The sequence below is a fragment of the Excalfactoria chinensis genome, chromosome 4 (assembly GCF_039878825.1).
Source record: "Excalfactoria chinensis isolate bCotChi1 chromosome 4, bCotChi1.hap2, whole genome shotgun sequence".
Classification (NCBI taxonomy): Eukaryota; Metazoa; Chordata; class Aves; order Galliformes; family Phasianidae; genus Excalfactoria; species Excalfactoria chinensis.
The window spans coordinates 2,305,170-2,312,764 of record NC_092828.1 but is presented as its reverse complement, the minus strand read 5'-3'; the positions used below and the strand labels follow the sequence as shown (position 1 = coordinate 2,312,764).

The window sequence follows — 7,595 nt, the reverse complement described above, 5'->3', positions numbered from 1 at the left end:
TGAAAAGGCTTGGAACTAGCTGTGAATATTTAAGGCTTTTTCTGGGAGCAGGCATCAGAAATAGGTTTAAAATACCACTTTGAACAGGCACATCCTGTTAGTGAGCAGACCTTCCGCGTGATGCTAGCTGCGAGTGACCACACTGTGGGGTCAAATTTATAGGACAAAATCCACAGGCTCACGGCTCACAGAGGAGCATCTCCATCCTAGTATGAAGAGAGAGTGAACAGATGCCTCTTCGGGGCTGTCCAGATGGCCAAGTAGCTGCAAAAGGCATAAAGAAGGATCATAGCCTACAGCAGCTTTCAAGTAGCCAAACTGATCTGAAATGAACAACGACCTTCATAAACTCACTCGATGTAAAATACACCCTTGCAGCAGGGTGACAATGAGGGGGAATCTCTGTCACTCTCACTCCACAGATAATTCAGACAGAAAAAAGATGTCAGAGTGAGAACAAGGTGCAGTCAGCTCTCACCACTGGAAAATCCACTTTTCCACACCAACTTCTTGCTTTCTAGGCAGGTTGCCAGTGGGTACCTGGCAGCCCGCTTGCAGGGCACCACTCCTAATCACATTAGAGGAAAAGCACTTCCTTGGAAGGGAGACAGACATTGCAAAGAAAGGAGAACGTGGGCTGATCTTGCTAAGGGAAGTGAGCAAAATTACCACCCGAAGTGTGGTGTGAAACTTAGCACTGCAGAAACGGCATCTTTGTCTCCAAATGCTTATCAGATACAGGAGAAAGAGAGCCTGGAGACATGGAGCTTTGGGGGTCTTGCATCCATTCTCCTGCTGGAAGGACTCTCCCCAGTGCTGGGTCAAGCTGATAAGATTTATCTGTTCCAGCCTATAAAACCACCAGGAATGGACCTGAAATATGGGACCTGCTGGCGTCTACAATGGCCGTAATGTTTTTATTTTGCCTTCAACTATCCTAGGTTGGGACTTTTTCATATCATCACAATAAGGAGTGACTCTAACAGCAGAACTGTGTTAAATCCTCACTGGCACATTGATCTCTGCCATCGGAAAAGCTGGGACCATTCACTACACAGATGGTGTAATAACAGAAGGCAGCTTTGATTAGGTAGGTTCCCACTTACCTAGTTGCTGGAAGGACTTGTAAATGTCAGGACCCAAGGAGATATAGATGCTGTGGCCACATCTGCAGCATTTCCAGATGAAGCCCTGTAAATCAGCACCTGAAAGGAAAGAATGGCATATCAGCAATGGGAAACACGGTCAAGTAGAGGCAAATAGACTAATCTGGGGGGGTGGCTGTCAAGCGAGCAAAGGCAAAGAGAAGAGTAGGACAGACCTCAATGGATGCATGTACCTTCACACACTTGAGATGAGTCCCACCACCTTGCCTGCTTTGCTTGTACAGCCACACAAAACCTTCTGCTATTCCAAATCTACTCCACATCCATCACTCCTCCTTACTTTTTCTCCCATTAGGCAAGAAGTTATTGGAGCCCAGAGCTTTGATGCCTTTACAGCTTTGCTACAGCTGGGTTGTTTGGGGTCTGGATTATTTGGGGTCTGATGCTCAAAGGCAGCACAGCACAATCTGGATATTATTGGTGCATTTGGAGGTTTCGGTTCAGTGGAGTGTTGTGTTATGAAGCAATCCAAAAGCCTTTAAAAAATGACTTTGAGAAAAGGGTTGGTGTGTCACTTTGGGGACACGATTTAGTCAAGATGGTGCTGATGGGTTGGGTTTGGACTTGGTGGTCTTTTCCAACTTTAATAGTTCTATGAAAATACATAGAAACAGACCTTTAGGATTTCGTAAGCTGTGTGTTTAAATGCCTTCCACATAAAACGCTCCTCATTAAAAAATCATTACAAGTTTCTTTATCTGGAATTAAACTCTCTTTGATGTAAACCAACATCTTCCATGGGAAAACTCCAAGCATTTCAGTGGAAGATGTCCAGTCAGCTCCCATGTCGGATCTCACTGGAATGGTTCATACGCAATAAAACGCATGCGCCTCTGCAGTGAAATGAATGCAACTGAATTAGCTTTTGCAAAGGAGAAAAGGCTGGTTAACCACACTGAAATTAAGTTACTTTCTGTGAAGGACTCTTGCCTGTCACAGTGTAAAGTTGCACCCTGTGAGGCATCAAGTGCTTTTTTTTTTTTTGCTGGCAGGGCTCCTAATCCAAGTGAGGACTGATGGCGAGTTCGGGCTCTTGCTTCTGAATCTCTGGCAGCACAAAGTGAATGAAGAGGTGCATGAAATGGAAAAGACAAGATTGGTCCTTTTTCAGAGAGAAGGGGAGAGCTTCTGAAGAGCTGGGCTTTCACAGCTTGCCAGTTGGAAGCAGAGCCACTGGATGAGTTCTATTTGATGTGAGCAGATTCCTCCTACTGCTGCACTTGAAAGGCAGATGGAAAAACCTTAATCTGGTCACTCCCGTTTTAAATTATGCATCCTCCATCTGCTGACTAGAGCACAGACTTGCTGACAGTAACTGCAGCACTTCTTAAAATAATCTCCCCGCTGCAACAGCTACTTGTGGAGAGGTTTACGCATCTTTGACCTATGAATGGTGAATGCACACAACACCTTAAAACCTCTCCTGAGGGCCAGAACCCAACCCAGAGCCCTGCCTTGCCTGAGATCTCCAACCCCCAATCCACAACACTACTTGCCATGGGTCTCAAAGGCTTTTGAGACCACAGCAGCCAAGCTTGGTTTCCCATCTATTAGGGGAATCTGGCTTCAGATTCAAGCATATTGATCCAGTGGGTCCACGGAGCAGAACCAGAACTTGGTGTTGGATGGGGACTGATGTGGTGTGCTGCAGTCACTTGCAGACATCTCACATCCCTGCCTGTACTCCACAGTGAACACGCTCAAGCCTTTGCCCCTTTCTTCCAACTCTAAATCAGTCCTGTCAGCTCCTTAATTATTTTAATTTTTCTTCCTTCTCCAAATCCCTCAAATATATTTTATACATTGGGTACAGGCTTAAAAAGGAAAGCTACCACTGTGCCCTTGCCTCTGAAATATTACCAGAGAAATGTATGTATTTCATCTCTACCTTTCATTTTCCCAGACAGTTTTTGCTTTGAAGAAGTTTGAAACAGTAATAGGCTGATGGCTACTTTCCAGCTCTATTGATTAACAGTGAGCGGTCAAGATCTTCAGTGCCTGAGAATATATCCAGAAATAAGGACGGGTGAATTATTGCATTTTCCCACACAGGGAAGGAGAAGGGAAGGATAAGACCTACAAGAGGGAGTCCACAAGATCAGCCTACCCCTCGTGCACATCCCCTTACTTACAAAGTCCCAGCATAGGGAAGAATCAATGATTATTTAAGTGTTTTAGCACAAAACAAGGCTAAATCATTTATAGATCCTGTGATTTCAGAGTGTTTCTGTGGGTTCCTCCAAACATGAGGCAAGGAAGGGGGTTGGAATTAGATGATCCTTGAGATCCCTTATAACCCAACCCAGTCTAAGGCTTGGAGATCACCATATCCACACTGCCATTCCACCTCAGTGCTCATCTGGTAGAGGTGCAGTTTTGCATTGAACTTCCAAGAATCTATTCTACTATCAGAAGGATGGAGTATTTTTGAAATCACTTGCTCTCTTGGGACGGAAAAGCATTTTTTCTCACTTCTCCCATGATATCCCAACACTGAAGAACAAGGAAGGACTGATGCCATGGGTGATGGTGAACAACAGGTCCCCACAGTGTGCGCAATTGCCTGTGAGTGTGAAGTTGGAAGCATTTGGAGCTTCTCTGCAAGCTGTTGGTGCTGGGAGTGTTTCCGAACTATCTTTCAGCTGGGCATCCAAGTGAAGTTTTCATCTGCACGTTAAGTGCTGCTGCATCAGCCTCCAAGGCCATCCAGAGCACTAGAAAACTGCCATTTCCAATCCCAGCGCAGCTAATAGCGAGTGATGCTTGCTTCTATGATATATATGACAAAACTCGGATCCTGACAGAATTAATGCACTGTAAAAAGACTCACGATCTTCAGTGTGGCAGGATGCTATTTTAACACATCAACGTTATCGGGCCCACGAGCGCCTGGTTTTGGAAGAATCAGGAATCCTTAAATGAAAAGAAACATAGTGAAGAAAAACAGAAACAACTGCAAAACAAATAAGCAACTGTAGAAAGTAAACTATGAAGAATTTTCTGGTTTTTGTCTGTCAAAATGCTTTAAGCTGATAGCTAACTGAGAGGTACTAGCATCAATACATATTGGAAAGCTGTGGAGTCAGAAGGAAAGCAAATCTTTGTGTACAATAAAGCGATACGTGTGATATATATCACCAGGCAGCTGAAACACTGCAAGAAAATCTTGAAGTAAAGGCATGCTCTCCCTCTTTCTACTTATCTTTTTATGGAATGAGATTTATCTTATATTATCTCCATTAAATTCAAGAGAATTTGCCAAGGGGGTTTCATCTGTTCTGCACAAATCTAAACTACCATTTGAAGGCACAACGTTTCCCAAAGCATTTTTGCAGTAGAAATAATGCATCTTCTCGGAGAATGGGGATTGAAACATCACTGTGACAGATTCGTTCTCCTTGGCTCTTTTGACTTATATCTTGCCCTGTTCACCCTCAGCTGTGTATGTGCACCTCTCTCTTCTCTTTTCCTTTCTTTGGAGGGTGCCTGCTTGTTATCCACTGACATCACAGTAGGATCAGCAATTTACATACTCACCCAGGCTTGGGTCAGCTCTGCTCTCTTCATTTCTGTCCATCAGTCTCAACAAGAGCTGGGTTCAATCCACGTGATACCCCTGGGGATTACCCTTGATCAATCTAGGGTTCAGATAATACTTGATCAGGTTTAGGATAAGCAATAAGGAGGAATAAACTACAGCCATGTATCTTTGACATTAGTAGTCAAGAAGCATCCCAGAGTACTATTTCATTGATTTCAGTGGAATTATGTCATGCATTAATTTGAGCCAAAACCACAATACATATTTCAGTGCTCCTGAAAGCCCTGTTAGAATTTATTCTCCAGTGGATGTTCCATTAAAAGAAAAATACATGATTTTTAGCCATTGATCAGAATATATTGTAACACATCCGAGCAGAGAGATTACAGAATACCTCATGGAAGAATGACCTTTTGATATGTGACAGAAAGATTGCTGGAAACGAGGGAACAATCCAAGAGTTATTAACTGAGAGCACCCAGGGGCATTAAAATCACTGCATTATGGCAGGCTTGGACTCTCGCCGTGCCCTTTATGCGCAGCTAAAAGAGACTTGCAAAAGAAGCTCCTCTGAAGAAATAGATCCAATATTTTTGCAGCCAGTGACAAGAGAGTTTTGACAAATTTTAGATCAGCTCACTTGGAGGGAACAAAGGCTGCCGAAGCGAGTCAAGTTCACTCTTCAGTAGTCATGACAACACTTTCAGGAACTCACAATTTAGGGAAGAAGAAAAGGAAATAAATACTGATTGGAGACACAAAGCTATCCATTATTGCTTGTAGGTTATCTCTCACCACCCGTACGGCTCTGAAGCTATGAATCCAATGTTTGGTAGCATCCTGGTGGCCAGGCATTATGTGCTATATCACAGCCGAGGTCAGAGCTCAGCAACTGCTGGGTAAATGTAGGATCTCTGAGCAGAAGTCTCATGGTTAGAGCCTGGGATGCTGTGGACCCATCGTGAGAGCAATGGAAGAGGCCAGTTTCAGCTCCTTCCAGCTTTTCAGCTGGGCCACCATGGGAGAAGACAGCACTGGTGGACAAAGGAAGGGCAACTGATGGCTACCTGATGCCCTGGCTGGCAACCCTGTCCACAGCAGGGGGTTGGAACTGGATGGGCTTTAAGATCCCTTTCAACTTAACCTTCTTTGATTTGATGTTACGTCTCCCAGGGTTTTGCATCATAGGAACACACTGGCCATCCTGAGATGGTGAGAGTCCAAGAGGTAGGACCAACTGCTGTGGCTAATGCAGAGCAGTCAGACTTCATACTGAGGGCAATGAAGAATGACGGGCATGCTTCATCCTGCTGGCCCCTGGCCTGGCCACATCATAGTTACAGAAGGCTGGAAGATAGGAGTATCAGAAACAACTCCAACTGCTTGCTAAATGGAAGTGGATCTGTGCAAGTGCTTGCCTTGCAAGTCACATCTGCTCTTTGAAAGTCTATTTCCCTTTTTCCCATTCCCCCAGGAAGTTTGCTAGAACAGTATTAGATTTTCTTTTTCCTTTCTCTCTCTCTCTTGTTTTTTTTTTCCCCTTCATCTCTTTAGATGTAATAGCTTCCCTCCAGCTAAATCTCTTCTTTGCTTCTTATCCAGACAGCTTCTGCTAATGACCAGCTGGACTAAGGGAAACCAGAGTCCTCACTGAGCAGTGATGGGCCAGTGGAAGCTGGAGGGGCTTCATGGCAGGGGAAAAGGGGTTGGGATTGATAGTTGTGGTGTCCAGGCTCCCTTTTGCAACCCCTAAATGGAGCTGGAAAAAGAACAAACATACAAAACAACACCAGAGAAACAAAATCACAACAAACCAAACTGAATAACCACTACCAAGAAGAAAGCTACATCCAACAGCAGTGATGGAGGATCAGCCTCTTTATGGCCACCAAAGCACCCAAGAGATTGCAAATGTGCATGCACTGCTTTCCTGGGCAAGGGGTGATATGATCTTAGGGATATTGAGACGGAAAATGGGTGAGATCCACAGCAGACCCAAATCCCAAACTGGAACAGGTCACAAGCACAGCCTCTGCAGACTGGTTTCCATGGAAGATTCTCATTTCCTCTGCCCTGCTTCAGCACAGCTCTGACGCCAAACTTCGCTGTGCTACAAACAGATGAAACCATAATTTCTGTAGGCATCAATTATGTTTACTACTATATTGATCTAGAACATGAAATTTTGACTAACTCTAAAATGCTTGCTAACAGTGAGTTTAAATCTAGTCCTCAGGCAAACAAACAATACCCTCCCCTTCTGGTGAGTCAACCAACTTGGCTGTACATGGAGGTAATTCTCATCACCACATTGAGAGCCAAGGGGAAAACTATTGCTATAAGCTGTACAGAAATCTGCAATTCTGATACTGAGTTTTGTTCCAGACAGGATAAACTTTCCAATCTTACCCACAAATAAAAATGCAAGTTTTCCATCAGGCCAATGAAAACTTCCTCCTCTTCACTCAAACAAAATGTTTCACTTCAATTTCAGTCTTTTTATAGGTTGTTCTTTATCACGTAAAAAGAAAACGCAGTTTTCTTGCTGGTTTGTTGCAGTTAACAAAATTATATTCAGCAGCAAGAAAATAGCCTATTAGAGGAAAGACACAGTTATAGGCATAATGCCTCTACCAACACCATAAATGTCAAACACCTTCAAATCCACGCTGTATTCCAAAAAGCAATGGATAAAATCTTCTGTGAACATCACCACAGAGAATATGGCTGCATATGGCAGGGAGAGAAAAGTGCTGCAGGGCTGGGAGAGCCACAGGTGTTCTCTGGGTGGTGTTAGGGCTCATTAGCCCACTCACTACCATTTTAGCTCAGGTGAATCAAGTTTGAAGCACAATGTTTTCCTATCAGTAACAATGCCACTTGGCTGT

General features: G+C 44.0%; 1 long non-coding RNA gene across 1 annotated transcript; it reads right to left on the bottom strand.

Annotated features, from left to right (window-relative positions):
* Nucleotides 1-1,106: 1,106 nt before the first annotated feature.
* Nucleotides 1,107-7,475, bottom strand: LOC140251867 (uncharacterized). Its single transcript, XR_011903478.1, has 4 exons — nucleotides 7,364-7,475; nucleotides 4,704-6,817; nucleotides 3,997-4,079; nucleotides 1,107-1,205 (listed from the first exon to the last, which is right to left on the bottom strand). It is a non-coding gene; the product is annotated as an uncharacterized lncRNA (long non-coding RNA).
* Nucleotides 7,476-7,595: the final 120 nt, after the last annotated feature.